Genomic DNA, 17,446 nt, shown 5'->3' on the forward strand with positions numbered 1-17,446 from the left:
ATTTTTTAAAAGAAAAACAACCCCTCACATCAATATTATTCTCAAATTGGATTAAGAATACTGTGCAAGAAATTCTCTTTCCCTCTGTACGTGATCAGATAAGAGCTCACAAAGAAGATAAAGGCATTTTATTCTATGCATTTGACGACCCGCAAAGAGTCATAGTTCCTTTAGTTTGTATAGCATGCACAGCATATGAGTCATGGCCTGTTTGGTTTGGCTAGAGCTGGATGAAACAAAACAAATATCAGTTTGTTTGAACAAAGTATCAGTTCAGCTTTATCAGCTTTTTAACAATCAGTTAGTGATTCAAGATTAACCCAACAAGAGAATGGAATTTGACTCCTCTGTTACGCTATCTCTGTGCAAATATATCTAGCAATAAATATTTTGAATAACTTCCAAGCTGTCAACTTCTGTACTAATGGAGCTAAGAGTTTGTTTTGCAGTGATTTTAGTATGTTTGCATAGATTCAATATTTTTTACAGTATCCTATCTTGCTTGTCACAGTCGTATATCAGCACCTTTTACGCTTCCCACCACCACCTCTGTCTCTTTCGCCCTCCTCTTTTTCTCCTTTTTAAAGGCTAGTATTCCACAGGTTCCTTAGCAGCTAATCCAAGAGGGCAATAGCTTTTCACTGAGAAATTATACTGTAACCCATATTAAAAAGCACAGCTGACAAACTGAAAATCATCCTGTCCTTGTCTTCCGTGTGAGCTCCTACTTACTACAGACAAAAAGAATATGTTGGCATTTACTGGTATGGAATATAAGGGAAAATGAAATATTCTAAGTTGAACTGAAAACAATAATAGAATTTGGTAGTAATAAAAATCTCAGACTACAACCGGGAGAGGTGTACGCAGTTGGCAACGTCCATGTATATTGTGAAGTATTTCCTCAAGCAGTGCTCTTAAGACATTATTTCTTTGTATATGTAGCTCTTTTCACTCATGGTACTGCTAATGTTGATCATCTTAGCTCCTATGTGTGAAGGATAATTTGTGGGGCTCCCTCTGAGAGCACCGTTGAAGAATCAATACCTCTTACCCTGTCCTTCATTCATAATTCTCTTCCGTGCTTTCTTCTCTGAGAAATACAATAGGAATGATCTGTTCAATTAATATAAAAATAATGCTCCTGACGTTTGGTTTGCCCAAGTTTACCTTCTACCCCAAACAGATTGCTATTTACCTGTATTTTCTTGTTCACTGAATATATAAATATACATCCATACTTCAGAATTTTTACATTTATTTTGATGGTATTTTGGCATTATTTTCAATGAATGGTTTCAATTGTCTAGAGGTAGATGCATCAAAATATGATGTTATTAAGTTTGCAAAATAACCTTATAAAGAGATTGAATAACATTCTAGTTTAAAAATATGTTTAAATTGGGAACTGAATTCTGCAGCATACGGAACAAAATTGCTTTACAGTGTGTTGTGAATTGAATTTTTAATTTATTTTTGTTAAAAACCAGTAAACTTTGTAAATTCATTCTTTAATGAAGTTCCAAAAGCATAAAACTTCGCTTACTTGGAGTTGAGGCTGATCAGCTCTTCCAGGGCTGGTGCCAACATTCTGCCAGTCAAATGCTTAACTAGACTGTAAAGGACCAGGAAAGCAGTTGCTTTTTATTCCCACCTGGAACAAAATATTATGTTAGTCACCTTTTTCATGGTTTTCCAAGTGCAATAAGGCATTCATTATGTTATCTGTGCCTGTCACATTAGGGTTTCATCAGAACATTCACACAAAGGATTGAAGCATGAACTACACCACTTTGTGATTTTCTCCCCAATGTGTGATACAACATGGATATAAATAAATTCTCTAAATGATACTTTATTTTATTATAATAAATTCTTATAAAATGTATTATTATATTCATTTGCAATAGTTAAATTTAAATAAAATATTTGTTTACAGAAGGTATATATTTCTAAACGTTGGCTCTAAGGAAACCAAATCAGAATATCTGGCAGTATGAAGCAGGGTTATTTCAGAGTAAAGTATCTGAATGCTTCTACAGTTCTTTAATACTTTAAGTCTCTATTCAAAGAATAAAGATTCACATTTAGTTAGATCTTAGAATATTACCCATTTTCCCACAATTTATTCACCATATTCACCCACTGCCCTTCAAATACAAAATCTTCAAAATTATGATAAACTATTTAAAAAAAAAAAAAGGTCAATCTTTTTGATATTGTATATAGCTGATGAAAAAGTCCCTCACTTTTAAGCCACACTCTACCATCTTTGAAAGGTCATGGAGATCAGGAGAAGTCCTGACTGACTGAAAAACTGCAAATATTCCATCTATCTACAAAAAAGGGCAAAAGCAGGATTCAGGAAACTATAGATCAGCTTAGTCCCTAGGAAAATTTTGTGCAGGTCCTCTGGAAAGTTATTTGCAGGCACAAGAAGGACAAGAAGATGACTAGAAAAAGCCAAAGTCTTGTTTGAGCAATCCGGTTGTTTCCCAAAGAAACAACTTGCTCAGAGGATGAAGGGGGATCTGTGAAACCATGTATTTTCTCATGCTTCACAGTAAAAGTTATTATTTTTAATGAAGAAATACAAAATTATTCATTCCTTAAATAGTTACCTGATTATATAACCAGAGACCCATAGCTTCCATACCATGATAAATCCAAAAGAGCAGGGAAATGTACAAGGATAGTAGATGTGGAAGAGAACACAGTGGAAATAAATCATCTTTCCTTAGACATACAATATTAAAGTGTTTAGCAGCTTTACTCTATCCTATTCACCATGTGAGATCTCTGCAGTTGAAACCAAAACAGCATCAAACAAACCTGAAGAGAAACCATCATCATATTATACCTCACAGCTGTACTACAACATAATGAATGCTTACCTATAGCAGAGTAGCGCACTCTACAGAGAGTATAATTTTTTGCCAACTCACTATCGTGAAAGAACAATTTTATAGTGAGATTATATGCTATGCTAGTTCTGGGGACAGGATAGCAAAGTTCCAAAAATCACAGCTAGCTTATAAAAGATTTGAATTTTTATCCATCAATGTTCCTTACTCTACAGGGTGCACAGCTTATGAATCAGTGCCAGGTTATAATAAGGTCAGATAAGAAGAATGATTAATACCATATAGCTGGTTCCTTAAATACAATAAAGAAACACTGGTCAGAGAGTCACTACAAGTCTGACAAATTTTTGACCTTCCATTTATACTGTAACCACCTGGGAGAACTACAGTATGTTATGTATGAACGCTATTTTCTTGAACATAAATGGCACACATTTATTTCTTTAGGGAAAAAAAAAGGTATGCTCAAGTGGAGTTCAGATGAAGATTACATAATAATAATGTAGAAATAGGTATTTTTGAGATCCTTGCGGTGGGGGGAAACACCTTTGAAACCCTGAAAAATTCAGTTCAAGAAAATTTTGATACATTCAAACATAATAAAGTATGAACTGTGTTGTGAGGAATCCAGACAACTTCAATCCTCTTTTATATCAATATCACATAATATAATTGTCATGAAGTTATTTTAGTGCTAATGTTTACAATTTGGAATAGACTAAATTTTAAATACAAATTTTTAGATCAATTTTTAGCTGTAAAAATCAGTTTCAGAATAGTATTATTCCTTTTGTATAAAGTTCCAGTATGCATACCTAGCAAAATAAGAATATTCTGTGTATTAATTATTAAGCATAATAAAGAATGCTGAATTCTCAGTATATGCGCAAAACTCAACTTGATTTTACCACAGAGTTTCTGCTGTGTCTTGCTAAGTCATAGCAATAATAACAGAAAATAGGGGATTCATATTTACTTAGATAGCGATTTACCCCTTGCAATAAACAAATTAAAAAAAGGCTGCAGAATTTGAGACTGAAGATCTAGCATGTCTACATTTTAGTCTAGTTGTCTATATTTGAGTTCAATTCCTGCAAACCATATTTAAATTATAACAGGAATATATAAACTCTATGTTTTCCATAAGGAATTGTAAAGTGATCCAATACCCGTAAAACCTCAGTGACATAATTTCTGTCTTCTTGTTAAACAGTTAACTCATTACTATATTATAAAGAACCAACATAATCCTGTAAAATTAATATTGCAATATTTCCTAGCAGCTGAAAGCTCATTCTAATCTATTCTAATTCTAACATAAAGAGCCAACTCCTCATTTTAGCAATTAATATAATTGCTTAGGAGGCAATATCTAAATTTTCTGTTACATGGACGTTATTATAATTTCAGACCAACATAATTAGTAAATTTGTTGTCTCAGAAGGCTTTTTCTATTCTTTTCCTCAATATAATTTGTAATGGAAGTTATGCACATGCAGGAATAGCCTTAAGGATGAGCGAATATAGTTCAATAGGCCTACAGTGTTGAACAAGGATAGGTATCTGGAACAGAACTGGTCAAGATTTTTCTTTCTTTTTCATCCACTGTAATCTTTCTGAGTTTCAAAATGGCTTTGTTTACACAGGGATCATTACAAAAGCTTTTGAAGACTTTTGAAGAAAGACAACAATCTTTCCAAAAGAAGGTAATATACACATCTAAGGGTGTTTCCCTGGCACTTTTAGATTCTTAAGGCAAATAGGTGGAATACAGAAGAGAAAATGAAATCTCTCTGAACTGTTTCACTCAAAAACTTTATCATGTGATATATAAACCCTCACAAGTTGAGTTTTGCAAATTAGTATTTTGTAATGAAAAATTATTCTCAATTTCCAAACAGCTGTAACCTGGCATTCCTCAAGGAAAAGAGGAGCACAGGAGACTTTCTACTTAATTGTGGCAATGAACTGAGTACTGTAACACCATGAAAGATTTCTCTTTCATCTTTCTTGACTTGGAACTGAAAAATGAACTTGTATGGCAACACATCCAAAGGTTCTCCCACCCATTGACCGCTGTACGGAAATAAAGTGGGTGCATATTTTCCATTACAATGAAGTAGCCCCTTGCTCTCAGAATCATTTTTTCTTCTTAAATTCTTATATTTTCTTTCAATGTATCCCTCATTTATCTGCACCCTCTCTTTGCCTCTCTCCTCTTATTTCCTCAAATTAATTTCCCCTTTCCCGTATCCTCCACCTCTTCACTTTTCAGCCTCAACAAAGCTATGATCATTCTCAACACCTTCTTGCCAATCACCTGAGCAATTTATTTCTCTTTTTTTCTGACAAGGATGCAGTTGGCTCAAAGTTATTTTTACCTATACTTTGCACTTGTTATCTGTTGGGAACAGAAGGAAACATCACTTCTGCTCCTGAATGAAAGTAGCAGATAAGCATGAAGCTTTGGGCTGTCTACTACTTCTGTTAGGCACTACAGGAGCACAGTGCATTATTGTCTCTTTCTTCTATTATGTAAACTGAGATTCCCTGCCAGAAGGCCTAAGCCATTACATCTTCTGAGAAAAGGGGCCTAGGCAGCCAGATGCCAATATATAGTTGACAGTGTTATAAAAAGGTTAAGCTTCAGCATTGACATTTACATATATGCTTCCGGCCACAATGAAATCCAATATATTAAATTCAGCCTTATAACACTGCTGCAGAAAGACAGACATAGCTACAAAAGCAAGGCTTGTAAGGAAAAATAGTATCTCTTATTTGATCTGTTGATAAAATTGGAAAAAAAAAAAACAGACAAGATGCTGGCACAAAAACCTTCTTCAGCACAGAGAATAGAAGGAAGAAGAACTCAGTTATGCTGTCAGATGATGCACTGATATTATGGCTCATTTGAAAATTACTATTAAAATACCAAGAAACAATCCTACCTCAGTCATTACAGAAATAATACACCAGTGACCATTGCCTTCTAAAGAATGTTTATATGATACTCATGTGATTTTTGAGGATAGGAAAATACTTTCCAAGTTTATTTTAGCATCATAAGTTAAAAGGAAAATGTTTTGTGAAAATGATATGATATTCTTTCAGCTTCTATAAGTAGCCATAATAACACTGAGTTCAGTAAACCTATACTGATTCATTTGGACCGAAAAGCTGACTATACATGATCTCTAAGCTGATGACCTCCCTTTTAAACAAATTAAATCTTTTTCATATTATGAAATATTCCTTCAACTAATTACAACTAATCCTCATTTACTGTTTCATCCGTTTTTATAACTTTAAAGTTTCACCTACAGTGCACGTTTTTAACCTATAATGCATCTGGGGACAATTCATGTTTGTAATGCTATTAAAGAAGTAGGAAAAAGGAAAAGAAGAAAATAAAAAAGGAAACTCATGCTATTAAATGAAAACTCTTTAGTCCTTAAAGGTTTGTCTAGATTAGATTTTTGAAGTTCTTTACCAGTAATGCCATAAACACATTAAGGCATGGTAAGAATCACTGCACAAGATATTGAAGTATAGGTTTAATTTGTGTCCAGGCTTGAGCACTACACTCTAGTTTCTTAGTGTACAACACTTCTAATCTTTTTAATCTAAAATACTATAAAAAAGAACTTCATGTGTCTAAATTTCACCTATCTCAGTATCTGTGTAGATAACATGAATTTCAGAATTTCTTGCTGAATGCATAAACATCAGACATTTGCATTACAGAACATGATAATCCATTACAGGCCTTTTTATTGCCTCTTTATATTACCAGCTACAACCCATTTATATAAGTTTTTTTATCAGAAGAAAGTCACGTATCTTTTTTACTTTTCTATTTGCAGAAAGAATAACAAAGTTCCTAGAGTAAGCAAAGATCGTAAGGAATTTTTTTTTCCTGTAGCATGCCCTCAACAGTGTAGGAGATTATTCTTGTCTCTTGCTGCCCCTCTAAGATGTGTGTTGTCCTAGATGTGTTTTACGGACCACACAAAACACATTTTCCAGGCTTTCTTGATCTTGATTTTCAATAACTGCTTTTAGATAAGACCGCAGGTCTTCACCCCACAAGAGATGTCACTCTTGAGATTGGAGGAAACTTGACAAAAAGATGAGTTTTCAGCCAGGGCTGAAAAATCTCTTAAACATCTTCACAGACTGCAAGAAGCTAATATATATGATGCCCCTTGTCTTCAGAACTTACTAGTAACTGGGATTCCCATTTTCTGCCTTTTTATGTCAGAAAAGTTTACTATACTTTATTATGTAAAAAGAAAAACAAAGACATTGTCTCAAGCATGCGGTGGTAAGAGCTGATTTCTAAGCAGTTTCTTGCTTCTCTGCTCTTTTCTAAATTTTAGTATTCTTGTTGGCTGCTCAAAGTTATCTTAACGAGTATTTTATAATGAAGGAATTTTTAAAATTTTCATCACAACAATGCAAAGGTAATCATAATTACAAAAATCTGTCTGCCTGCTTTATTTTATAGGGTCCTAATTACATAATCCATTTAATTCACTTCAAACTTTGTAGAATAACTGTACTTTGGATATAATCCATCCGATCTGAATTTAGGCTCACTATGGTTCTTTGTTTTTTTTTTTTTTTGTATTTTTTGTTTTATTTTGTTTTGTATTTTATTGAGTGGATGATAGAATAATTCAGGTTTATGACAGAAATATGATAAAGCCTTTGCAATGAAGAAATTCTCCTCATTCCATAAATTAGTTATTTTTTGCTGTAGAGGTAGCATCTCATTTTAAAAAAAAGAAAACATGAAAGTTATCTTGTTCCTTAGGAGAAAGAAGTTGATGATGTTAGGAAAGGTGAAGCATGAGAATTCCCTTAAGGATCATTATATTCTTAGTTAACTAGAGGTATAAGTTATTTAATTAACTCAACCTCAAGTTTATAATGTTCTTTAAAATGATATAGATTTTTCTTCTTTTTCTTTATACTAAATGAATAATCAATATTGAGGACTCTGTTTGGGTTATTTTTACTACCCAGTTTTAAACCTATTGAGACATTAACAGATGACTATTTTCTAGTTCAAAAATATGTGTCTATCTTTCAGTAATATTGTACCGGGTTGGGGGGGGGGGGCTATTTCTTAGCTTCTCTTTAGGCCATTACAAAAATTACCTCTTTTTACAGGGGAATCTTCTTTTACTGTCTTATTTATTTTTTGTCTCATATACATACATAGAGGTGCATTCAATAAATTCTTAATATTCCATAATTGCAGTATATTCCCAGGCAAGGCCCTCAATTCACATGAAAACCTGTCATAAGCTTTATTTTGAGCATTGAATCCTGTACTAAAGATTTCTATTATCTGATGAATCCTTAGAAACAGTCACTAAATATCTCCTCCTGTTTAGTCAAAAAGAGAGTTAGTAGAAGTGTCAATCAAATGGAATCTGTTAAGTGAAGTGAAGGATTCTCAAGGCTAAATTCCAGTTATAGACCAAATTCCATCACTTTCTCATAAAAGTCTTTAGTGGTCTCAAACTAGTTTTCATGCCCTTTGAGTTTTTGAGTGCCTTAGATTTGTTGCACTATTTGACTAAACAAACTGTTGTTTTACTCCATTGCATAGCTCTTTTAATTCCGGTGGCATTTAGGAGGCTTTGATAAGAAATTAACTTGATGGGAAAAAGGACGGCAAGGGAAAAACACAAAAATATACACACAAATGCACATATTAAGCAGATTATATAATCTGCTTATGTAATTATATAATTACATAATGATATTTCAATACCTTAAAATATTGAAATTAGAATTAGGACTTTACTCTACAATAAATGATCGTGTATACTTAAAGGTAACAGTCTTACGAAAATATTATTTTCCATTTTTTTTATTCACAGTTCTCACTGATCTGATCTGATCTAATCAAGTAATGATCATGCTGACATCTCAAAATACAGAAACGTAAAACTGGATCACATTGAGATATGAAAACTGATCAAATATTCCAAACGTATATTGAAAGTTTTAGAGCTCGCCGTGGCGTCTCTGCAGTCAGTTTTGCAGGTTAAGGAGCAAGGGGCTCCCGTTCTGTCCTGCCCCATCCCGTCTCGCTGCAGGTGCCGCAGCCAGCCTGCACCCTGCACCCAGCCACAGCCCCATCTGCCTTGCCTCCTGGGGTGCAGGCTGCTGGTCTTTTCATGTGAGTGTCACAAGGGCTGCTAGCGCCCTTCTTCTTACAAACCATAGCTATAGTGATTATATGCGTTTGTCCCCGGCTAGGTCATGTCACCAAGGGAGGGACGGTGTGGATTCCTTTACACCAGACCTCTAATAGGGGTAGGATTCTTTTTTAGGTGAATTATACCCAGATACCCCAATGAAAACTGAGCTCAGTAATGGCTCTTATCGTCGAGAAGTGATAGTTTTATATTTATTCTAATCATAAAATTCAGGGGCTGAAAAATCAAGCTTACATTACGACTCTTCAGCAGCTCAATTTATTCACTTTGCTGTGAAGAACATTAAGAAGATAGCAAAAATCTGCCAAAGTCCCCATCAAACATCTTTAAGAAAATTTCCTGTTTGAATAAAAATCTCACAATCAGCATGACCTTGAGCATGTCAGCAGATACACCAGCAAAGTATCCAGGAAGTATCTTTGCATCTCTTTTACCTGTCAGTCTATAGTTGCAGCCATTCTTCAGAGGAAGAAGAGCAAAAACCGTATCTAATCAATTGCTTATCAAGGAAATGTACTCCTTCACTCTGCTGATGACTGCCTAAAGCTCTGAAGCATGAAATTTGATTCTGTTGCTACTTTAATGTATAGGTGCAAGTGCTATGAACATAAAAATGTCAATGCAGGAAATCCTGTTTTCCCTAGTAGTTTTGAAAAATGATGAAAATAGGAAATCAGTGATTAAAAGATTTCAAGGTCCAATTGAACCAAAGCAGCCCTACCTCCATAAAAACCATATATAGAGGCTATAATTTTTTCTGGAGTAAAATATATCTTTGAAAGACTTGTGTAATCAAATAATAGTAAATTGTGCTACTCTGGCATTATTTAATTATCTCACAACTAGAACATTTATTTCTTATTTTAATACTATGCTTGTCTAAAAACTGTCTCTCAACAACTGGATTTAGGCTGAACTTTTATCTTCAAAGATGAACAGCTGTCCTCTCCCTTCTATTATACTTGTGTGCATATACATATATATTAATGTGGAATTCATCTCTCAGTCATCTCTCTGATAAAGCTAGACAATTTAATCTTCAGAGATCTAGCATTTTAGGCTTACTGGCCAGTTGCTGGATTCTATTTTCAGAATAAAATTTCTGTCTTCCATCCCTGGCAAACAGTCCAATCCTTAAACCTCATGGCTGAGTGAATAATCATCATTCACGTATGCTGCAGTAGGATGCAGAGTCATTTCTTAAATAAATTACCCTAATTTTAAATGTGGAGAAATGTACAAGCTAATGTACATGGCACAAAAAACCATTGAAAAGTCTAGAAACTGCTCAGACAGCTATTACAATAAAAAGTAATCTTACTTCATTTTAGAGCACTACACTGTTTTTATTACACTCGAAACAGTGAACAAATTGCTTATAATTACTGATGAGGATAAGAAAGCAAATTAAATCCAAAAAAACTCCTTTAGTAATCTTAACCTGCAGCCCTATGGCCAGCTTTGCAGGTGGTAGGGAATGAAGCCTGTGTAGGTGAGATAGCTATAGTGATGGTGGATCCTCACAAAAGGGAGGAAAAATAAAATCAAAACAAACAAAAAAAGAAGAGGAATACAGAAATTTCAGCATACTGCCAAAATCATATTTAGCTCATATTTGTCTTCTAATGTGAGAGAACTTTTTTTTAAATAATATTCCTTACATATAAAGAAAATACAAGTATGTTTGCAAAACAGAAGAAAAAGAGAAAATAGCTAAGCACCTAGAGGAAGTGTTTGAAGTAACTGCCTTCTAACTTGTTAGCATGTAGCATGAGATGACACAAGGCAAGTACAGCGGGCATGGAGTTCTCGGACAAGAGTTGTCACGAGAAGTGGGCTTCTATTACAGAGTCACAGGACCATACGTAATTTAGGAAGGGAAACCTGGAGTTGCCTCTAGTCCAGTCCTCCACTCAAATAGATATGACTTAGACTACCTTGCTCAGGTTGTTCCTCCCATCAAGTTTCGGATGGAGGTAAAGCAGGGAACTCCAGATACTCCAGTTCACAGAGCTTAATAACTGTAAAAGCCTTAGATTTAGTAAAATTTAAAATGTCATTCTAGAAACTGGTATCCTGTAAACCCTAGCAATTAGAGATGTGAAGGGAAACTGAGATCCTGCCAAATCAATTTTGAGTTCAAAATTTGAAAGGAAAATTTTATCCCTTCGAAAGTTTGGCAGGTCCATCTTTGATCTGAAAATGGAAGGCCCCCTCTTGCCTACCCCTTCCAATTTCCTCTGCAGTCCAGATTGCCTATTCAAAACTCCTAGATAGCTTAGTATTTTTTTCTGCTTACACATAACAACAGCAAAAACAGATATAGCATGGATGTCTTTGTATCTCTGATGAACATCAGACAAAAGATAAATGGATAAATTTTGCTTTTGAGGGCTATGTACAATCCAAGTAATAAGAAAAGATGTGAATTAAGGAATAATAAGACAGAATTAAAAACCCATGTATTCCCAGATGTGGATACTGTTCTGGCCTTAGGGTGCAAGGACACATTGACAGAGAAAGATTCAGTGACTGTAAGAGATTTGAGATCATTAAAAATTCAAGAAAAATCCCTACTGACTCCTTATGACATCTTCTTTTCTAATTAAGGATGACTGTATTTAGTTATCTGTGAAATCTGTGACTCTTGGAAACCTTTTAATTCATTCAATTCAGTTTATTTTGCATCAAACAAACACACAACAGTGTGTTCAGGTTTGATAGGCCTACGTATCAAACCCAAAAATTTCAAGTGAAATTCAACTGTAATGATTCTGAAAACATACACTGAGAAAATCCTGATGACAATTTGACCAAACTTTAGTGAATATCAGGGTAAGGGTCCAAGTTCCTTGCGCAAGTGTCATACTTTAAGAAAAAAAAAAAAAAAACTAATATTTCTGAATACATTGTTTACTTCTGAATATATTCACTATTCATCCTAGACAATTCTGTGCACTCTACTTCACAAAATAAAATCCACAAATTATGTTCCTGAAATCTGCTAGTGAAATCTGGTCGGATGTACCAAGGTGCTCTAACTTCGCAAGTGGACAAATAATGCGTTAGTCTTGTTCAGAAGAAGAAGGTGTGTCAACAGGGAAGGATGCAATGACTAATAAATCCAAACCGGATTTCAGAAATCTTTAACTGTCCATAGTAAGCAATTCCCAGTTAAAAAATGGTTGTGCTATTAAAACAATGGCTTGAATCTATGCACAAAAGAGGCATAAATCAGTTCTTAAAATTGAAAAGTTTCTATATAGCTAGATTTAATTTTTAAATGTCAAACATCATCAAATTATTTTAAAGCTCAAGCAGCAATACATAAAGCTAACTAAAAGGCCTGTATATACATATATATATATAAATATATATACATAGAGAGAGAGAGTGCTGCTATCCACAGCTTTCCTTCTGAAGTGGAACTGTTCTAGTTATAGTTCTGTCTAGAAAAAATCCAGTATATTCAACCTGATGCATATTGGCCTCTGGATGATCTTCACCATTCTTTAGTATGAGGTGTTCCACTCTTGCTGACCCACTGCTATTTGCATTTGATTCTGAGAATGAATTTGGGAATCTGAAGTGACTATCGTCAACATACACACAGATAGTCAGACGCTATGGTACTTTATATCAGGAATCAGTACAGCTGCTGTCTGTTTTCAAGACCTGGGGAATGGAGAATCTGTTATCCACATGCAGGGTGCATCGGCTGTGGTCTGGATTAACACCTATTCAGATAAATCAGCCAATTGGAAAATACATTTGTTTTACATGCACTCCTTTATAACTGTGCTAAAATACCAGTTATTACCTGGAATATTAAAAATAAACTGAAAACCACTAAACTAGACTATTTCCTTCTAAAACATAAATGCATTAATCTTATTTTATGTTATTAAGTGAACTGCAGATTTATTCAAATAACACTTTTGCCCTTGTCAATGATAAAAATGTTGACGAAATTGTTTCGATCAATGAATATCCTCTTGGTAATGTGTCCTGGTCAAATTCTTTTTCACATAATTAAATATACAGAAATTATGATCTATTATGGAATAAATATCAACAGCATTTTGAAATAAGCTCACCACTTTCTTTTTATGATATCTTCTGAAAATACTGGGGTTAATAGACTGATGTTCGTTTGTATACCAACTAGGCACGGAAGTGATCAATAAAATATACATTTATTACTTACAGACTCTCTTTCTTAAAATTTCCGAAGACTTGTAGCCCATTAAATGCCATAGCAGTAGGCTTTGCTCGTGTCTGACAGTACAGGTCTCAACATTTGACTGGACTTGCCTGGGATCATTTTAGCTTAACAAGCTAAACTTTGTCTAGTCTTCCAGTGGCTATTGCCAAACCTATCTGAACCCTAGCACCCGAGAGGACAATGGAAGGGTGAGCCCAACATCAGAGAAAAGGACTGATACTTGGAAAATCTTTTTGTATAATAAAGTGAGGCTTTCCTGTGTTAATGAGACAATTTGGACTACTAAAATGTTAACTGTGCTAACAAGAAATACTTGGCGCTATATATTTGATGTGTTCCCTTTTGACCATAGGAAGATTTTGAGTGTAAAAAACTGATGGAGAATGGGGACAGCTGACATAAAACTTCAAGGGACTGCTGAAAATCTGAGAAAAGGTAGAGAAATGAAGTTTGAAAATCATCTGCTTCTTTTGAGGAGAGTTACTCAATAAATTATTTTCAAAAGTCCTTAGTCAAGGTATAGATATGCCTCAGGTATGCCTCCTTAAACCTCACAGGAGGAGAGGAACACAGAGCAACCCAGTCCTCTACGTCTTCTCTCTTAATGGAGGAAAATCACTTTGAATTTATAAAAGGGCCAATAAGTATAAGGGCTAAAAGTCCTGATAAAGGGATCAGCCTTTCTGGCTGAAGTGTTCTACGATATCAAAAAGCATAGGAAGAAAAGCATAAAAGAGCACATGCAATGAATGAATATAAGAAATTAAAAGAAAATACACCTGTTTGTACAAAAATTGTGGAGGATGGTTAGGGAATAGTCTGAGGAATACTATCCCTAAAAGTGAAGGGTGCAGTGCACCAAGTTTGTAAAGCTAAAGGGGGAAAATTAAAACAGAAGTAAGGTAAAGACTTTTTAAAGAAGGGATGATGAGTCATGGGGGTAAGACACGTGGTAGACCTAAATGACAATTTCCCCACAGAGGATGTACAAGCTTTACTCTTTTGGCCTTGAGGCACTGGACAATTTTAAAGTAAATCCTGTATCTCTCATGATTACTAGGAATACAATAAAAAGAGTAAAGTGGAGCTAGAAGGTGAGATAGATAAAGCCCGGGCAGCGTTATTAGGGAAGAAACAACCACTGCTGAAAAGCTGACCTCAAAGCAATTAAAAACTCTAGCCTATCAATTAAGTCCTTCAACGAAAGCTATATTTATCGAATGGTGTCTTAAATTAGAAGAAAATATTGGCCTAACCATGAAAAAGGTTACACAAGTATTTTCCAGTGCTTCTTATTAGGCAGTTGCAGAAGCTGAATTAAATGTAGCCCCTGCAGTAGCAAATGGTTATTATGAGTGGATATATTACATTATGAGAGCTTTAAAAGGAAAGTCATAAGCAGAAAAACTGTATCATCAATTGTATAATTATAGGATGAGCACAAGCCAATGAAAAGCATGGGAAAGTGTTATTAGTCTCTGTCTGTAGCTTTCTGCAGTGTAACAATGGACAAGCCCCAAATTATAACCAGGTAACATTTAAACACCATTTAAACACCTTAATGTGTGGATCTAGGAGTGCATCTGTGAGTCTGAGGAGAGCATAGAATGAGGGAGAAGCCTTGATAACAGAGGCAGGAGTGGTTTGGAGGAAAGTAAATGAAAAAAACACAAAAGGAAAAGCCCAGAGGAGGAATGAAATAGAAGTTGTACAATTTGTCATCTTTACTCGTTTATCTCCCAGTAGCCTTCTTTAGGAGAAGTGGTAATAAAAGAAGATAAGATAAAAAGGAATAGCAAAAGGAAAAGGAAAAAAAAATAGAACAGAGGGACATGAACCGCCATAACTACTTATGCAGTCCTAATTGCCTTGGAATAGAGTGAAAATTGAAAGCCAGAAGTTAACATCACAATATATGGTTTTAACTGATGTGTTAAGGAACTATACTTCTCTTATGAGTAAAGAGGAAAAACGGAAACGGATGAGATCTATGTATAAGTGTAATAACACTGTTTAACTTAATATATAAACTATTATCTCTTTGTTATAAAGAAGGAATTGAAGCTATAGTAGTTCTCTTTTTAGGCCAAATTCCACAGCTGACGTTAAAATTAAGAGACTAACAGGATAAACCAATTTTAAAAAATGCATCCCCTTTTAAGGTATCTCTGTTTCTAAACAAGAGAATCTTTTCTCTCAGTGAGTTAGGGTTAACAGGGATCATGATCACAGAATCACAGAATGGCTGAAAAGGGACCTCTGGAGATCATCTAGTCCAACCCCCCTCCTCAAGCAGGGTCATCTACAGCAGGTTGCAGAGGATCACGTCCAGGCAGGTTTTGAAGATTTCCAGGGAAGGAGACTCCACAACCTCTCTGGGCAACCTGTTCCAGTGCTCTGTCACCCTCACAGGAAAGACGTTTTCCCTCAGGTGCAGACGGACCTTCTTGTGTTTCAGTTTGTGCCCATAGCCTGTCATCTTCTCTCTGAGCACCACTAAGAAGAGTCTGTTCTGATCCTCTCGACACTCTCCCTTCAGATACTTATACACATTGGTCAGATCCCCCTCAGTCTTCTCTTCTCCAGGCTGAACAGGCCCAGCTCTCTCAGCCTTTTCTCATAGGAGAGGTGCTCCAGTCCCTTCATCATCGTAGCAGCCCCTTGCTGGACTCTCTCCAGGAGCTCCCTGTCCCTCTTGTACTGGGGAGCCCAGAACTGGTCCCAGAACTCCAGATGTGGCCTCACCAGGGCTAAGTAGAGGGGCAGGATCACCTCCCTCCACCTGCTGGCAACACTCTGCCTCATGCACCCCAGGAGACCATTGGCCTTCCTGGCCACAAGGGCACATTGTTGGCTCACGGTCAGCTTGTTGCCCACCAGCACTCCCAAGTCCTTCTCTGCAGAGCTGCTTTTCCAGCAGGTCAGCTGCCAGCCTGTCCTGGTGCATGGGGTTATTCCTCCGCAAGGGCAGGAATCCTGCGCTGGCCTTGGTTGGACTTCAGGAAATTCCTCTCTGTCTGTCTCTCCAGCCTGTCCAGGTCCCTCTGAATGGCAGCACAGCCCTCTGGTGTATCAGCCACTCCTCCCAGTTCTGTGTCATCATCAGGCTTCCTGAGAGTGCCCCTTGGCCCTTCATGCGGGTCACTAATGAGTAAGTTAAGACTGGACCCAGTATTGACCCCTGGGGCACACTGCCAGCTGCAAGCCTCCAACTAGACTTTGCACTGCTGAGCACAACCTTCTGAGCTCTGCCATCCAGCCAGTTCTCAAGCCACCTCACCGTCCACTCATCCAGCCCCGCTTCCTGAGCTTGCCTGGGAGGATGTTACGGGAGGCAGCGTTGGAAGCCTTGCTGAGATCGAGGGAGACAACATCCACTGCTCTCCCCTCATTCACCCAGCCAGTCATCCCATCACAGAAGGCTGTCAGGTTGGTTAAGCATGATTTCCCTTTGGTGAATCCATGCTACCTCCTCCCGATCGCCTTCTTGTCCTCCGCATGCTTAGAGATGGCCTTCAGGATGAGTTGCTCCATTGCCTTTCCAGGGCTGGAGGTGAGGCTGACTGGCCTGACTGTCCCTGGCTCCCCTCCTTCTTGCCCTTTTTGAAGACTGGAGTGAAATTGGTTTTCTTTCAGTCCTCAGGCACCTCCCCTGATCTCCAGAACCTTTATTTAATTGAAGAATAGTCAGAGGATGTTATATTTTGATTATACCTTGCCATCTGTGCAACATGCATATTGTCAGGGTTCTGGGCCCAGTCCTGCTGCCACTGGGAGCCCCTATCAACACCCTCCCCTGAGGCACCTGGACTTCTACCATGGAAAGTGAGATCACATGAGTCTTGGTGCCTGATGAATCAAACCATGCGGCAAAGTTTTGGATGTCATATCATCCATTCACTGCCTCCTTTCTCTCTCTTCAAAATGAAAAGCTAATTTTCAACCCCATGGTTCTCCTAATACACTAGATGTAACGGGCTGTTTTCAAAATCCTCTTTGTGGCTTCCACTGGGAATAAGCCAATATAAATTAACTGAAATAATTTATGTAGCCTGGTCTGAACTTGTTACAAAGTGAACTGAATAGTCAATATACTAGATGAATATCAGGAATCACCA

At 36.4% G+C, this 17,446-nt stretch overlaps 1 protein-coding gene across 37 annotated transcripts in view; it reads right to left on the bottom strand.

The window, feature by feature from the left end:
- PTPRD (protein tyrosine phosphatase receptor type D) overlaps nt 1-17,446 on the bottom strand; it is a 1,218,182-nt gene that overhangs the window by 891,040 nt on the left and 309,696 nt on the right. For all 37 annotated transcript variants that reach the window (XM_068927738.1, XM_068927756.1, XM_068927755.1 and 34 more), the window contains one exon: nt 1,547-1,654. The gene's annotated coding sequence lies outside the window, so the exon portion shown is untranslated. The remainder of the gene's footprint in view (nt 1-1,546; nt 1,655-17,446) is intronic.

This window comes from Struthio camelus, chromosome Z (assembly GCF_040807025.1).
Source record: "Struthio camelus isolate bStrCam1 chromosome Z, bStrCam1.hap1, whole genome shotgun sequence".
Taxonomy (NCBI): Eukaryota; Metazoa; Chordata; class Aves; order Struthioniformes; family Struthionidae; genus Struthio; species Struthio camelus.